Here is an 18,668-nt window from a genome sequence, read left to right on the forward strand (position 1 = left end):
GTGGCTCGCGACGGCGGCGATCTGGTTCGGGACGGCGGCTTCGCAAGCCGCAATTTGATTTTCCAGGCCCTTTTTTTGGCCGTCAATGGGTGCGGTTTGTTCTAAAGTGTGCCGGCAGAGATTCCGTTTAGGGGTTAGTTCATGCGCGTGGGAGAAGATAAAAACCTGATAACCAGAGCAAAAGTTATGGTCCTTTGAAGTTTCACTTAAAATCAGTCCAAAATTTTTTTGAATCTCTTAACTCAGACCATACCAATTGCTCTAGCTATTTTTCCTATCAAGTTCAACGTCTAAGAAGTGGGGAAAAATAATTTCAAGTTAAAACAAGCTCCGTAGCTACCAAAACAAAAATCCAGAAGTTAAATGCCAGATTCGGACACTATTCAAACACTATTCACTACTACAAATGACACTATTCATGCGCGCCGCGACACTATTCACTACACTAAACAGAAACACACAGGAATGGAAACAGACACTGAACTTAACACAACATTAACATCACAATGAACATATACCAACTCAACCACACTTGAACTACACACACACCAAAACACAGAACACAAACACACTGAAAATTTTACTTTGAACGAAACGATTGGTCCCCGACAACGGCGCCAAATTTGATAGAGGCCGTACCCCACCAAATTAAATCATATTAAATGCAGTACATGAAAGTGAACCAAGTCGTCTCCCAACGACCAATATTTTCATTCAAAGCCAATTTTCCAGATGAACACAACAATAAAACACAGGGGGGAGGGGGGTTGGCAGACAGATTCAGAATGTTAATCAATAGATTAATTTAAATGCTACAGTGACTAAAACCGTACTGACATCCCTGATTCAAACGCAATTTCACTTATCATAGGCCACCGAATTAACACCAACCCTGCCTTGTCTCAATCCACTAGATAATAATTCACTAAGCGAAAATTACAATCTAGCTTCATTATGCAATTAAGCAATGCACACATCCTTAAATTCGTGACAGCCAAGCTACATACATTAAGCATGAACGTATCTTAAACAAAACACATGCAATTACTCTGTAAATTAAGCATTGACAGATTCACCACATGCATTCCACGAATTCAGAACAAAAACATGGCAGATTTCACAAAACAAGCACAACCTCAAAGCTTCATTGCATTTTTCATCAAGGAGTCAATACACGAATTTAGCTAGACATGGAAATGAGTAATTAAACACTTCAAAACTGAAATCACAAAAATCAGAACCAAGAACCAAGAACCAAGAACCCTTCAAATCTGAAAACGCAATTTAAGAGCAAAAATTGAGATTTCAAAGCTTAAATGGAATGCAAAACAGTGTTATCATATATAAATGCGAAAACCCCATGAATGGGTATTGTTCCAAGTCAATAAAATCCACAAACCGAACTGCCCAACCAAGAAAACGAATTCCAAACGTAAAACCCTCAATGGGTGCTGTCAAATATGCATAAAAACGGTAAAAATGAGCCAAAAACGTGAAAAACCGCAAGGGGGACGTCCATGGAAGCTTGGAGAACGAAAATGGAGGTTTTGAAGAGAGGTTGAAGATGAATGAGCGGCTGCCTTCTTCTCATGCAGACCTAATTCGTGGTCATATCACCCATGCCACTCAGAATTACAAAACTGCCATTATAAGCCGCAGAATTACAAAAATGCCACTATGGGCCTCAAATGTTGACCCATTGACTTTGCTGACGTGGAAATGACATGGAAATGATGTGGCAATGATGTGGAAAGTTTCTTCAACTAAATATTAATGTCCAAGCTCCAAAATTGCTTCACCCAAATACCTAAAAATAATTAAAAACAAAAATTAGGCCAAATAATGTGAAATTAGTCCAAATTCGGAACAGTGGCCCAATAAGGCCCAACAGATGAAAAACACTCTAATGATGAACAATTAAGCACTAATCAACTGTCTAATGGGTGCACAAAGGCTAGTGGAATAGAAGAAAATAATGACTCATCAGTTGCTTCGCGGGGGTCTGTCTGCTCTGGTTTTTTGCAGGTACCGTGGTGGATGTCGCATTGGCGCAATCGACATCGATTTCTGTCACGGTGGCCTGCGGTTCTGTTTGGAACGGAGGTGGAGGATTCTCGCAATGTAGGTGTGTTCGCGTCTGGTTTCGCGTCTTCTCCAGGCAGCTTTTTTCGTCGCAGGTGGCTGCGTGGTGGCCGGCGCCGCAGTGATGGGGATTTCGCGTCAGAAAGTGCCCTCGTCGTCGATCTGATTCGCAGTGGTTCTGCAACGCGTGGCTTCGTCAACGTGTGGTGGTTCGTCGTGGCAGCCTGGTTTCGCGAGACATCTGCTGGCTCTGGTTTCGTCGCAGCGGAGGTAGCTCGCAACACCGATCTGGTTGTGTTCGCGTAGGTGGCTCGCGACGGCGGCGATCTGGTTCGGGACGGCGGCTTCGCAAGCGGCAATTTGATTTTCCAGGCCCTTTGTTTGGCCGTCAATGGGTGTGGTTTGTTCTAAAGTGTGCCGGCAGAGATTCCGTTTAGGGGTTAGTTCATGCGCGTGGGAGAAGATAAAAACCTGATAACCAGAGCAAAAGTTATGGTCCTTTGAAGTTTCACTTAAAATCAGTCCAAAATTTTTTTGAATCTCTTAACTCAGACCATACCAATTGCTCTAGCTATTTTTCCTATCAAGTTCAACGTCTTAAAAGTGGGGAAAAAATATTTCAAGTTAAAACAAGCTCCGTAGCTACCAAAACAAAAATCCAGAAGTTAAATGCCAGATTCGGACACTATTCAAACACTATTCACTACTACAAATGACACTATTCATGCGCGCCGCGACACTATTCACTACACTAAACAGAAACACACAGGAATGGAAACAGACACTGAACTTAACACAACATTAACATCACAATGAACATATACCAACTCAACCACACTTGAACTACACACACCAAAACACAGAACACAAACACACTGAAAATTTTACTTTGAACGAAACGATTGGTCCCCGGCAACGGCGCCAAATTTGATAGAGGCCGTACCCCACCAAATTAAAACATATTAAATGCAGTACATGAAAGTGAACCAAGTCGTCTCCCAACGACCAATATTTTCATTCAAAGCCAATTTTCCAGATGAACACAACAATAAAACACAGAGGGGAGGGGGGTTGGCAGACAAATTCAGAATGTTAATCAATAGATTAATTTAAATGCTACAGTGACTAAAACCGTACTGACATCCCTGATTCAAACGCAATTTCACTTATGATAGGCCACCGAATTAACACCAACCCTGCCTTGTCTCAATCCACTAGATAATAATTCACTAAGCGAAAATTACAATCTAGCTTCATTATGCAATTAAGCAATGCACACATCCTTAAATTCGTGACAGCCAAGCTACATACATTAAGCATGAACGTATCTTAAACAAAACACATGCAATTACTCTGTAAATTAAGCATTGACAGATTCACCACATGCATTCCACAAATTCAGAACAAAAACATGGCAGATTTCACAAAACAAGCACAACCTCAAAGCTTCATTGCATTTTTCATCAAGGAGTCAATACACGAATTTAGCTAGACATGGAAATGAGTAATTAAACACTTCAAAACTGAAATCACAAAAATCAGAACCAAGAACCCTTCAAATCTGAAAATGCAATTTAAGAGCAAAAATTGAGATTTCAAAGCTTAAATGGAATGCAAAACAGTGTTATCATATATAAATGCGAAAACCCCGTGAATGGGTATTGTTCCAAGTCAATAAAAGCCACAAACCGAACTGCCCAACCAAGAAAACGAATTCCAAACGTAAAACCCTCAATGGGTGCTGTCAAATATGCATAAAAACGGTAAAAATGAGCCAAAAACGTGAAAAACCGCAAGGGGGACGTCCATGGAAGCTTGGAGAACGAAAATGGAGGTTTTGAAGAGAGGTTGAAGATGAATGAGCGGCTGCCTTCTTCTCATGCAGACCTAATTCGTGGTCATATCACCCATGCCACTCAGAATTACAAAACTGCCATTATAAGCCGCAGAATTACAAAAATGCCACTATGGGCCTCAAATGTTGACCCATTGACTTTGCTGACGTGGAAATGACATGGAAATGATGTGGCAATGATGTGGAAAGTTTCTTCAACTAAATATCAATGTCCAAGCTCCAAAATTGCTTCACCCAAATACCTAAAAATAATTAAAACAAAAATTAGGCCAAATAATGTGAAATTAGTCCAAATTCGGAACAGTGGCCCAATAAAGCCCAACAGATGAAAAACACTCTAATGATGAACAATTAAGCACTAATCAACTGTCTAATGGGTGCACAAAGGCTAGTGGAATAGAAGAAAATAATGACTCATCAGTTGCTTCGCGGGGGTCTGTCTGGTCTGGTTTTTTGCAGGTACCGTGGTGGCTGTCGCATTGGCGCAATCGACATCGATTTCTGTCACGGTGGCCTGCAGTTCTATTTGGAACGGAGGTGGAGGATTCTCGCAATGTAGGTGTGTTCGCGTCTGGTTTCGCGTCTTCTCCAGGCAGCTTTTTTCGTCGCAGGTGGCTGCGTGGTGGCCGGCGCCGCAGTGATGGGGATTTCGCGTCAGAAAGTGCCCTCGTCGTCGATCTGATTCGCAATGGTTCTGCAACGCGTGGCTTCGTCAACGTGTGGTGGTTCGTCGTGGCAGCCTGGTTTCGCGAGACATCTGCTGGCTCTGGTTTCGTCGCAGCGGAGGTGGCTCGCAACACCGATCTGGTTGTGTTCGCGTAGGTGGCTCGCGACGGCGGCGATCTGGTTCGGGACGGCGGCTTCGCAAGCGGCAATTTGATTTTCAAGGCCCTTTTTTTGGCCTTCAATGGCTGTGGTTTGCTCTAAAGTGTGCCGGCAGAGATTCCGTTTAGGGGTTAGTTCATGCGCGTGGGAGAAGATAAAAACCTGATAACCAGAGCAAAAGTTATGGTCCTTTGAAGTTTCACTTAAAATCAGTCCAAAATTTTTTTGAATCTCTTAACTCAGACCATACCAATTTCTCTAGCTATTTTTCCTATCAAGTTCAACGTCTTAGAAGTGGGGAAAAAAAATTTCAAGTTAAAACAAGCTCCGTAGCTACCAAAACAAAAATCCAGAAGTTAAATGCCAGATTCAGACACTATTCAAACACTATTCACTACTACAAATGACACTATTCGTGCGCGCCGCGACACTATTCACTACACTAAACAGAAACACACAGGAATGGAAACAGACACTGAACTTAACACAACATTAACATCACAATGAACATATACCAACTCAACCACACTTGAACTACACACACACCAAAACACAGAACACAAACACACTGAAAATTTTACTTTGAACGAAACGATTGGTCCCCGACAACGGCGCCAAATTTGATAGAGGCCGTACCCCACCAAATTAAAACATATTAAATGCAGTACATGAAAGTAAACCAAGTCGTCTCCCAACGACCAATATTTTCATTCAAAGCCAATTTTCCAGATGAACACAACAATAAAACACAGGGGGGAGGGGGGTTGGCAGACAGATTCAGAATGCTAATCAATAGATTAATTTAAATGCTACAGTGACTAAAACCGTATTGACATCCCTGATTCAAACGCAATTTCACTTATCATAGGCCACCAAATTAACACCAACCCTGCCTTGTCTCAATCCACTAGATAATAATTCACTAAGCGAAAATTACAATCTAGCTTCATTATGCAATTAAGCAATGCACACATCCTTAAATTCGTGACAGCCAAGCTACATACATTAAGCATGAATGTATCTTAAACAAAACACATGCAATTACTCTGTAAATTAAGCATTGACAGATTCACCACATGCATTCCACGAATTCAGAACAAAAACATGGCAGATTTCACAAAACAAGCACAACCTCAAAGCTTCATTGCATTTTTCATCAAGGAGTCAATACACGAATTTAGCTAGACATGGAAATGAGTAATTAAACACTTCAAAACTGAAATCACAAAAATCAGAACCAAGAACCAAGAACCAAGAACCCTTCAAATCTGAAAACGCAATTTAAGAGCAAAAATTGAGATTTCAAAGCTTAAATGGAATGCAAAACAGTGTTATCATATATAAATGCGAAAACCCCGTGAATGTGTATTGTTCCAAGTCAATAAAATCCACAAACCGAACTGCCCAACCAAGAAAACGAATTCCAAACGTAAAACCCTCAATGGGTGCTGTCAAATATGCATAAAAATGGTAAAAATGAGCCAAAAACGTGAAAAACCGCAAGGGGGACGTCCATGGAAGCTTGGAGAACAAAAATGGAGGTTTTGAAGAGAGGTTGAAGATGAATGAGCGGCTGCCTTCATCTCATGCAGACCTAATTTTTGGTCATATCACCCATGCCACTCAGAATTACAAAACTGCCATTATAAGCCGCAGAATTACAAAAATGCCACTATGGGCCTCAAATGTTGACCCATTGACTTTGCTGACGTGGAAATGACATGGAAATGATATGGCAATGATGTGGAAAGTTTCTTCAACTAAATATTAATTTCCAAGCTCCAAAATTGCTTCACCCAAATACCTAAAAATAATTAAAAACAAAAATTAGGCCAAATAATGTGAAATTAGTCCAAATTCGGAACAGTGGCCCAATAAAGCCCAACAGATGAAAAACACTCTAATGATGAACAATTAAGCACTAATCAACTGTCTAATGGGTGCACAAAGGCTAGTGGAATAGAAGAAAATAATGACTCATCAGTTGCTTCGCGGGGGTCTGTCTGGTCTGGTTTTTTGCAGGTACCATGGTGGATGTCGCATTGGCGCAATCGACATCGATTTCTGTCACGGTGGCCTGCGGTTCTGTTTGGAACGGAGGTGGAGGATTCTCGCAATGTAGGTGTGTTCGCGTCTGGTTTCGCGTCTTCTCCAGGCAGCTTTTTTCGTCGCAAGTGGCTGCGTGGTGGCCGGTGCCGCAGTGATGGGGATTTCGCGTCAAAAAGTGCCCTCGTCGTCGATCTGATTCGCAGTGGTTCTGCAACGCGTGGCTTCGTCAACGTGTGGTGGTTCGTCGTGGCAGCCTGATTTCGGGAGACATCTGCTGGCTCTGGTTTCGTCGCAGCGGATGTGGGTCGCAACACCGATCTGGTTGTGTTCGCGTAGGTGGCTCGCGATGGCGGCGATCTGGTTCGGGACGGCGGCTTCGCAAGCGGCAATTTGATTTTCAAGGCCCTTTTTTTGGCCTTCAATGGCTGTGGTTTGCTCTAAAGTGTGCCGGCAGAGATTCCGTTTAGGGGTTAGTTCATGCGCGTGGGAGAAGATAAAAACCTGATAACCAGAGCAAAAGTTATGGTCCTTTGAAGTTTCACTTAAAATTAGTCCAAAATTTTTTTGAATCTCTTAACTCAGACCATACCAATTGCTCTAGCTATTTTTCCTATCAAGTTCAACGTCTTAGAAGTGGGGAAAAAAAATTTCAAGTTAAAACAAGCTCCGTAGCTACCAAAACAAAAATCCAGAAGTTAAATGCCAGATTCGGACACTATTCAAACATTATTCACTACTACAAATGACACTATTCATGCGCGCCGCGACACTATTCACTACACTAAACAGAAACACACAGGAATGGAAACAGACACTGAACTTAACACAACATTAACATCACAATGAACATATACCAACTCAACCACACTTGAACTACACACACACCAAAACACAGAACACAAACACACTAAAAATTTCACTTTGAACGAAACGATTGGTCCCCGGCAACGGCGCCAAATTTGATAGAGGCCGTACCCCACCAAATTAAAACATATTAAATGCAGTACATGAAAGTGAACCAAGTCGTCTCCCAACGACCAATATTTTCATTCAAAGCCAATTTTCCAGATGAACACAACAATAAAACACAGGGGGGAGGGGGGTTGGCAGACAGATTCAGAATGCTAATCAATAGATTAATTTAAATGCTACAGTGACTAAAACTGTATTGACATCCCTGATTCAAACGCAATTTCACTTATCATAGGCCACCAAATTAACACCAACCCTGCCTTGTCTCAATCCACTAGATAATAATTCACTAAGCGAAAATTACAATCTAGCTTCATTATGCAATTAAGCAATGCACACATCCTTAAATTCGTGACAGCCAAGCTACCTACATTAAGCATGAACGTATCTTAAACAAAACACATGCAATTACTCTGTAAATTAAGCATTGACAGATTCACCACATGCATTCCACGAATTCAGAACCAAAACATGGCAGATTTCACAAAACAAGCACAACCTCAAAGCTTCATTGCATTTTTCATCAAGGAGTCAATACACGAATTTAGCTAGACATGGAAATGAGTAATTAAACACTTCAAAACTGAAATCACAAAAATCAGAACCAAGAACCAAGAACCAAGAACCCTTCAAATCTGAAAACGCAATTTAAGAGCAAAAATTGAGATTTCAAAGCTTAAATGGAATGCAAAACAGTGTTATCATATATAAATGCGAAAACCCCATGAATGTGTATTGTTCCAAGTCAATAAAATCCACAAACCGAACTGCCCAACCAAGAAAACGAATTCCAAACGTAAAACCCTCAATGGGTGCTGTCAAATATGCATAAAAACGGTAAAAATGAGCCAAAAACGTGAAAAACCGCAAGGGGGACGTCCATGGAAGCTTGGAGAACGAAAATGGAGGTTTTGAAGAGAGGTTGAAGATGAATGAGCGGCTGCCTTCTTCTCATGCAGACCTAATTCGTGGTCATATCACCCATGCCACTCAGAATTACAAAACTGCCATTATAAGCCGCAGAATTACAAAAATGCCACTATGGGCCTCAAATGTTGACCCATTGACTTTGCTGACGTGGAAATGACATGGAAATGATGTGGCAATGATGTGGAAAGTTTCTTCAACTAAATATTAATGTCCAAGCTCCAAAATTGCTTCACCCAAATACCTAAAAATAATTAAAAACAAAAATTAGGCCAAATAATGTGAAATTAGTCCAAATTCGGAACAGTGGCCCAATAAAGCCCAACAGATGAAAAACACTCTAATGATGAACAATTAAGCACTAATCAACTGTCTAATGGGTGCACAAAGGCTAGTGGAATAGAAGAAAATAATGACTCATCAGTTGCTTCGCGGGGGTCTGTTTGGTCTGGTTTTTTGCAGGTACCGTGGTGGCTGTCGCATTACGCAATCGACATCGATTTCTGTCACGGTGGCCTGCGGTTCTGTTTGGAACGGAGGTGGAGGATTCTCGCAATGTAGGTGTGTTCGCGTCTGGTTTCGCGTCTTCTCCAGGCAGCATTTTTCGTCGCAGGTGGCTGCGTGGTGGCCGGCGCCGCAGTGATGCGTATTTCGCGTCAGAAAGTGCCCTCGTCGTCGATCTGATTCGCAGTGGTTCTGCAACGCGTGGCTTCGTCAACGTGTAGTGGTTCGTCGTGGCAGCCTGGTTTCGCGAGACATCTGCTGGCTCTGGTTTCGTCGCAGCGGAGGTGGCTCGCAACACCGATCTGGTTGTGTTCGCGTAGGTGGCTCTCAATGGCGGCGATCTAGTTCGGGACGGCGGCTTCGCAAGCGGCAATTTGATTTTCCAGGCCCTTTTTTTGGCCGTCAATGGCTGTGGTTTGCTCTAAAGTGTGCCGGCAGAGATTCCGTTTAGGGGTTAGTTCATGCGCGTGGGAGAAGATAAAAACCTGATAACCAGAGCAAAAGTTATGGTCCTTTGAAGTTTCACTTAAAATCAGTCCAAAATTTTTTTGAATCTCTTAACTCAGACCATACCAATTGCTCTAGCTATTTTTCCTATCAAGTTCAACGTCTTAGAAGTGGGGAAATAAAATTTCAAGTTCAAACAAGCTCCGTAGCTACCAAAACAAAAATCCAGAAGTTAAATGCCAGATTCGGACACTATTCAAACACTATTCACTACTACAAATGACACTATTCATGCGCGCCGCGACACTATTCACTACACTAAACAGAAACACACAGGAATGGAAACAGACACTGAACTTAACACAACATTAACATCACAATGAACATATACCAACTCAACCACACTTGAACTACACACACACCAAAACACAGAACACAAACACACTGAAAATTTTACTTTGAACGAAACGATTGGTCCCCGACAACGGCGCCAAATTTGATAGAGGCCGTACCCCACCAAATTAAAACATATTAAATGCAGTACATGAAAGTGAACCAAGTCGTCTCCCAACGACCAATATTTTCATTCAAAGCCAATTTTCCAGATGAACACAACAATAAAACACAGGGGGGAGGGGGGTTGGCAGACAGATTCAGAATGCTAATCAATAGATTAATTTAAATGCTACAGTGACTAAAACTGTATTGACATCCCTGATTCAAACGCAATTTCACTTATCATAGGCCACCAAATTAACACCAACCCTGCCTTGTCTCAATCCACTAGATAATAATTCACTAAGCGAAAATTACAATCTAGCTTCATTATGCAATTAAGCAATGCACACATCCTTAAATTCGTGACAGCCAAGCTACATACATTAAGCATGAACGTATCTTAAACAAAACACATGCAATTACTCTGTAAATTAAGCATTGACAGATTCACCACATGCATTCCACGAATTCAGAACAAAAACATGGCAGATTTCACAAAACAAGCACAACCTCAAAGCTTCATTGCATTTTTCATCAAGGAGTCAATACACGAATTTAGCTAGACATGGAAATGAGTAATTAAACACTTCAAAACTGAAATCACAAAAATCAGAACCAAGAACCAAGAACCCTTCAAATCTGAAAACGCAATTTAAGAGCAAAAATTGAGATTTCAAAGCTTAAATGGAATGCAAAACAGTGTTATCATATATAAATGCGAAAACCCCATGAATGGGTATTGTTCCAAGTCAATAAAATCCACAAACCGAACTGCCCAACCAAGAAAACGAATTCCAAACGTAAAACCCTCAATGGGTGCTGTCAAATATGCATAAAAACGGTAAAAATGAGCCAAAAACATGAAAAACCGCAAGGGGGACGTCCATGGAAGCTTGGAGAACGAAAATGGAGGTTTTGAAGAGAGGTTGAAGATGAATGAGCGGCTGCCTTCTTCTCATGCAGACCTAATTCGTGGTCATATCACCCATGCCACTCAGAATTACAAAACTGCCATTATAAGCCGCAGAATTACAAAAATGCCACTATGGGCCTCAAATGTTGACCCATTGACTTTGTTGACGTAGAAATGACATGGAAATGATGTGGCAATGATGTGGAAAGTTTCTTCAACTAAATATTAATGTCCAAGCTCCAAAATTGCTTCACCCAAATACCTAAAAATAATTAAAAACAAAAATTAGGCCAAATAATGTGAAATTAGTCCAAATTCGGAACAGTGGCCCAATAAAGCCCAACAGATGAAAAACACTCTAATGATGAACAATTAAGCACTAATCAACTGTCTAATGGGTGCACAAAGGCTAGTGGAATAGAAGAAAATAATGACTCATCAGTTGCTTCGCGGGGGTCTGTCTGGTCTGGTTTTTTGCAGGTACCGTGGTGGCTGTCGCATTGGCGCAATCGACATCGATTTCTGTCACGGTGGCCTGCGGTTCTGTTTGGAACGGAGGTGGAGGATTCTCGCAATGTAGGTGTGTTCGCGTCTGATTTCGCGTCTTCTCCAGGCAGCTTTTTTCGTCGCAGGTGGCTGCGTGGTGGCCGGCGCCGCAGTGATGGGGATTTCGCGTCAGAAAGTGCCCTCGTCGTCGATCTGATTCGCAGTGGTTCTGCAACGCGTGGCTTCGTCAACGTGTGGTGGTTCGTCGTGGGAGCCTGGCTTCGCGAGACATCTGCTGGCTCTGGTTTCGTCGCAGCGGAGGTGGCTCGCAACACCGATCTGGTTGTGTTCGCGTAGGTGGCTCGCGACGGCGGCGATCTGGTTCGGGACGGCGGCTTCGCAAGCGGCAATTTGATTTTCCAGGCCCTTTTTTTGGCCGTCAATGGCTGTGGTTTGCTATAAAGTGTGCCGGCAGAGATTCCGTTTAGGGGTTAGTTCATGCGCGTGGGAGAAGATAAAAACCTGATAACCAGAGCAAAAGTTATGGTCCTTTGACGTTTCACTAAAAATCAGTCCAAAATTTTTTTGAATTTCTTAACTCAGACCATACCAATTGCTCTAGCTATTTTTCCTATCAAGTTCAACGTCTTAGAAGTGGGGAAAAAAAATTTCAAGTTAAAACAAGCGCCGTAGCTACTAAAACAAAAATCCAGAAGTTAAATGCCAGATTCAGACACTATTCAAACACTATTCACTACTACAAATGACACTATTCATGCGCGCCGCGACACTATTCACTACACTAAACAGAAACACACAGGAATGGAAACAGACACTGAACTTAACACAACATTAACATCACAATGAACATATACCAACTCAACTATACTTGAACTACACACACACCAAAACACAGAACACAAACACACTGAAAATTTTACTTTGAACGAAACGATTGGTCCCCGGCAACCGCGCCAAATTTGATAGAGGCCGTACCCCACCAAATTAAAACATATTAAATGCAGTACATGAAAGTGAACCAAGTCGTCTCCCAACGACCAATATTTTCATTCAAAGCCAATTTTCCACATGAACACAACAATAAAACACAGGGGGGAGGGGGGTTGGCAGACAGATTCAGAATGCTAATCAATAGATTAATTTAAATGCTACAGTGACTAAAACCGTATTGACATCCCTGATTCAAACGCAATTTCACTTATCATAGGCCACCAAATTAACACCAACCATGCCTTGTCTCAATCCACTAGATAATAATTCACTAAGCGAAAATTACAATCTAGCTTCATTATGCAATTAAGCAATGCACACATCCTTAAATTCGTGACAGCCAAGCTACATACATTAAGCATGAACGTATCTTAAACAAAACACATGCAATTACTCTGTAAATTAAGCATTGATAGATTCACCACATGCATTCCACGAATTCAGAACAAAAACATGGTAGATTTCACAAAACAAGCACAACCTCAAAGCTTCATTGCATTTTTCATCAAGGAGTCAATACACGAATTTAGCTAGACATGGAAATGAGTAATTAAACACTTCAAAACTGAAATCACAAAAATCAGAACCAAGAACCAAGAACCCTTCAAATCTGAAAACGCAATTTAAGAGCAAAAATTGAGATTTCAAAGCTTAAATGGAATGCAAAACAGTGTTATCATATATAAATGCGAAAACCCCATGAATGGGTATTGTTCCAAGTCAATAAAATCCACAAACCGAACTGCCCAACCAAGAAAACGAATTCCAAACGTAAAACCCTCAATGGGTGCTGTCAAATATGCATAAAAACGGTAAAAATGAGCCAAAAACGTGAAAAACCGCAAGGGGGACGTCCATGGAAGCTTGGAGAACGAAAATGGAGGTTTTGAAGAGTGGTTGAAGATGAATGAGCGGCTGCCTTCTTCTCATGCAGACCTAATTCGTGGTCATATCACCCATGCCACTCAGAATTACAAAGCTGCCATTATAAGCCGCAGAATTACAAAAATGCCACTATGGGCCTCAAATGTTGACCCATTGACTTTGCTGACGTGGAAATGACATGGAAATGATGTGGCAATGATGTGGAAAGTTTCTTCAACTAAATATTAATGTCCAAGCTCCAAAATTGCTTCACCCAAATACCTAAAAATAATTAAAAACAAAAATTAGGCCAAATAATGTGAAATTAGTCCAAATTCGGAACAATGGCCCAATAAAGCCCAACAGATGAAAAACACTCTAATGATGAACAATTAAGAACTAATCAACTGTCTAATGGGTGCCCAAAGGCTAGTGGAAGAGAAGAAAATAATGACTCATTAGTTGCTTCGCGGGGGTCTGTCTGGTCTGGTTTTTTGCAGGTACCGTGGTGGTTGTCGCATTGGCGCAATCGACATCGATTTCTGTCACGGTGGCCTACGGTTATGTTTGGAACGGAGGTGGAGGATTCTCGCAATGTAGGTGTGTTCGCGTCTGGTTTCGCGTCTTCTCCAGCCAGCTTTTTTCGTCGCAGGTGGCTGCGTGGTGGCCGGCGCCGCAGTGATGGGGATTTCGCGTCAGAAAGTGCCCTCGTCGTCGATCTGATTCGCAGTGGTTCTGCAACGCGTGGCTTCGTCAACGTGTGGTGGTTCGTCATGGCAGCCTGGCTTCGCGAGACATCTGCTGGCTCTGGTTTCGTCGCAGCGGAGGTGGCTCGCAACACCGATCTGGTTGTGTTCGCGTAGGTGGCTCGCGACGGCGGCGATCTGGTTCGGGACGGCGGCTTCGCAAGCGGCAATTTGATTTTCCAGGCCCTTTTTTTGGCCATCAATGGCTGTGGTTTGCTCTAAAGTGTGCCGGCAGAGATTCCGTTTAGGGGTTAGTTCATGCGCGTGGGAGAAGATAAAAACCTGATAACCAGAGCAAAAGTTATGGTCCTTTGAAGTTTCACTTAAAATTAGTCCAAAATTTTTTTGAACCTCTTAACTCAGACCATACCAATTGCTCTAGCTATTTTTCCTATCAAGTTCAACGTCTTAGAAGTGGGGAAAAAAATTTCAAGTTAAAACAAGCTCCGTAGCTACCAAAACAAAAATCCAGAAGTTAAATGCCAGATTCAGACACTATTCAAACACTATTCACTACTACAAATGACACTATTCATGCGCGCCGCGACACTATTCACTACACTAAACAGAAACACACAGGAATGGAAACAGACACTGAACTTAACACAACATTAACATCACAATGAACATATACCACCTCAACCACACTTGAACTACACACACACCAAAACACAGAACACAAACACACTGAAAATTTTACTTTGAACGAAACGATTGGTCCCCGGCAACCGCGCCAAATTTGATAGAGGCCGTACCCCACCAAATTAAAACATATTAAATGCAGTACATGAAAGTGAACCAAGTCGTCTCCCAACGACCAATATTTTCATTCAAAGCCAATTTTCCAGATGAACACAACAATAAAACACAGGGGGAGGGGGGTTGGCAGACAGATTCAGAATGCTAATCAATAGATTAATTTAAATGCTACAGTGACTAAAACCGTATTGACATCCCTGATTCAAACGCAATTTCACTTATCATAGGCCACCAAATTAACACCAACCCTGCCTTGTCTCAATCCACTAGATAATAATTCACTAAGCGAAAATTACAATCTAGCTTCATTATGCAATTAAGCAATGCACACATCCTTAAATTCGTGACAGCCAAGCTACATACATTAAGCATGAACGTATCTTAAACAAAACACATGCAATTACTCTGTAAATTAAGCATTGACAGATTCACCACATGCATTCCACGAATTCAGAACAAAAACATGGCAGATTTCACAAAACAAGCACAACCTCAAAGCTTCATTGCATTTTTCATCAAGGAGTCAATACACGAATTTAGCTAGACATGGAAATGAGTAATTAAACACTTCAAAACTGAAATCACAAAAATCAGAACCAAGAACCAAGAACCAAGAACCCTTCAAATCTGAAAACGCAATTTAAGAGCAAAAATTGAGATTTCAAAGCTTAAATGGAATGCAAAACAGTGTTATCATATATAAATGCGAAAACCCCATGAATGGGTATTGTTCCAAGTCAATAAAATCCACAAACTGAACTGCCTAACCAAGAAAACGAATTCCAAACGTAAAACCCTCAATGGGTGCTGTCAAATATGCATAAAAACGGTAAAAATGAGCCAAAAACGTGAAAAACCGCAAGGGGGACGTCCATGGAAGCTTGGAGAACGAAAATGGAGGTTTTGAAGAGAGGTTGAAGATGAATGAGCGGCTGCCTTCTTCTCATGCAGACCTAATTCGTGGTCATATCACCCATGCCACTCAGAATTACAAAACTGCCATTATAAGCCGCAGAATTACAAAAATGCCACTATGGGCCTCAAATGTTGACCCATTGACTTTGCTGACGTGGAAATGACATGGAAATGATGTGGAAAGTTTCTTCAACTAAATATTAATGTCCAAGCTCCAAAATTGCTTCACCCAAATACCTAAAAATAACTAAAAACAAAAATTAGGCCAAATAATGTGAAATTAGTCCAAATTCGGAACAGTGGCCCAATAAAGCCCAACAGATGAAAAACACTCTAATGATGAACAATTAAGCACTAATCAACTGTCTAATGGGTGCACAAAGGCTAGTGGAATAGAAGAAAATAATGACTCATCAGTTGCTTCGCGGGGGTCTGTCTGGTCTGGTTTTTTGCAGGTACCGTGGTGGCTGTCGCATTGGCGCAATCGACATCGATTTCTGTCACGGTGGCCTGCGGTTCTGTTTGGAACGGAGGGGGAGGATTCTCGCAGTGTAGGTGTGTTCGCGTCTGGTTTCGCGTCTTCTCCAGGCAGCTTTTTTCGTCACAGGTGGCTGCGTGGTGGCCGGCGCCGCAATGATGGGGATTTCGCGTCAGAAAGTGCCCTCGTCGTCGATCTGATTCGCAGTGGTTCTGCAACGCGTTGCTTCGTCAACGTGTGGTGGTTCGTCGTGGCAGCCTGGTTTCGCGAGACATCTGCTGGCTCTGGTTTCGTCGCAGCGGAGGTGGCTCGCAACACCGATCTGGTTGTGTTCGCGTAGGTGGCTCGCGACGGCGGCGATCTGGTTCGGGACGGCGGCTTCGCAAGCGGCAATTTGATTTTCCAGGCCCTTTTTTTGGCCGTCAATGGCTGTGGTTTGCTCTAAATTGTGCCGGCAGAGATTCCGTTTAGGGGTTAGTTCATGCGCGTGGGAGAAGATAAAAACCTGATAACCAGAGCAAAAGTTATGGTCCTTTGAAGTTTCACTTAAAATTAGTCCAAATTTTTTTTGAATCTCTTAACTCAGACCATACCAATTGCTCTAGCTATTTTTCCTATCAAGTTCAATGTCTTAGAAGTGGGGAAAAAAATTTTCAAGTTAAAACAAGCTCCGTAGCTACCAAAACAAAAATCCAGAAGTTAAATGCCAGATTCGGACACTATTCAAACACTATTCACTACTACAAATGACACTATTCATGCGCGCTGCGACACTATTCACTACACTAAACAGAAACACACAGGAATGGAAACAGACACTGAACTTAACACAACATTAACATCACAATGAACATATACCAACTCAACCACACTTGAACTACACACACACCAAAACACAGAACACAAACACACTGAAAATTTTACTTTGAACGAAACGATTGGTCCCCGGCAACCGCGCCAAATTTGATAGAGGCCGTACCCCACCAAATTAAAACATATTAAATGCAGTACATGAAAGTGAACCAAGTCGTCTCCTAACGACCAATATTTTCATTCAAAGCCAATTTTCCAGATGAACACAACAATAAAACACAGGGGGGAGGGGGGTTGGCAGACAGATTCAGAATGCTAATCAATAGATTAATTTAAATGCTACAGTGACTAAAACCGTATTGACATCCCTGATTCAAACGCAATTTCACTTATCATAGGCCACCAAATTAACACCAACCCTGCCTTGTCTCAATCCACTAGATAATAATTCACTAAGCGAAAATTACAATCTAGCTTCATTATGCAATTAAGCAATGCACACATCCTTAAATTCGTGACAGCCAAGCTACATACATTAAGCATGAACGTATCTTAAACAAAACACATGCAATTACTCTGTAAATTAAGCATTGACAGATTCACCACATGCATTCCACGAATTCAGAACAAAAACATGGCAGATTTCACAAAACAAGCACAACCTCAAAGCTTCATTGCATTTTTCATCAAGGAGTCAATACACGAATTTAGCTAGACATGGAAATGAGTAATTAAACCCTTCAAAAATGAAATCACAAAAATCAGAACCAAGAACCAAGAACCAAGAACCCTTCAAATCTGAAAACGCAATTTAAGAGCAAAAATTGAGATTTCAAAGCTTAAATGGAATGCAAAACAGTGTTATCATATATAAATGCGAAAACCCCATGAATGGGTATTGTTCCAAGTCAATAAAATCCACAAACCGAACTGCCTAACCAAGAAAACGAATTCCAAACGTAAAACCCTCAATGGGTGCTGTCAAATATGCATAAAAACGGTAAAAATGAGCCAAAAACGTGAAAAACCGCAAGGGGGACGTCCATGGAAGCTTGGAGAACGAAAATGGAGGTTTTGAAGAGAGGTTGAAGATGAATGAGCGGCTGCCTTCTTCTCATGCAGACCTAATTCGTGGTCATATCACCCATGCCACTCAGAATTACAAAACTGCCATTATAAGCCGCAGAATTACAAAAATGCCACTATGGGCCTCAAATGTTGACCCATTGACTTTGCTGACGTGGAAATGACATGGAAATGATGTGGCAATGATGTGGAAAGTTTCTTCAACTAAATATTAATGTCCAAGCTCCAAAATTGCTTCACCCAAATACCTAAAAATAACTAAAAACAAAAATTAGGCCAAATAATGTGAAATTAGTCCAAATTCGGAACAGTGGCCCAATAAAGCCCAACAGATGAAAAACACTCTAATGATGAACAATTAAGCACTAATCAACTGTCTAATGGGTGCACAAAGGCTAGTGGAATAGAAGAAAATAATGACTCATCAGTTGCTTCGCG

This window comes from Vigna unguiculata, chromosome 1 (genome assembly GCF_037176805.1).
Source record: "Vigna unguiculata cultivar grain cowpea cultivar isolate G323 ecotype 2 chromosome 1, ASM3717680v1, whole genome shotgun sequence".
Taxonomy (NCBI): Eukaryota; Viridiplantae; Streptophyta; class Magnoliopsida; order Fabales; family Fabaceae; genus Vigna; species Vigna unguiculata.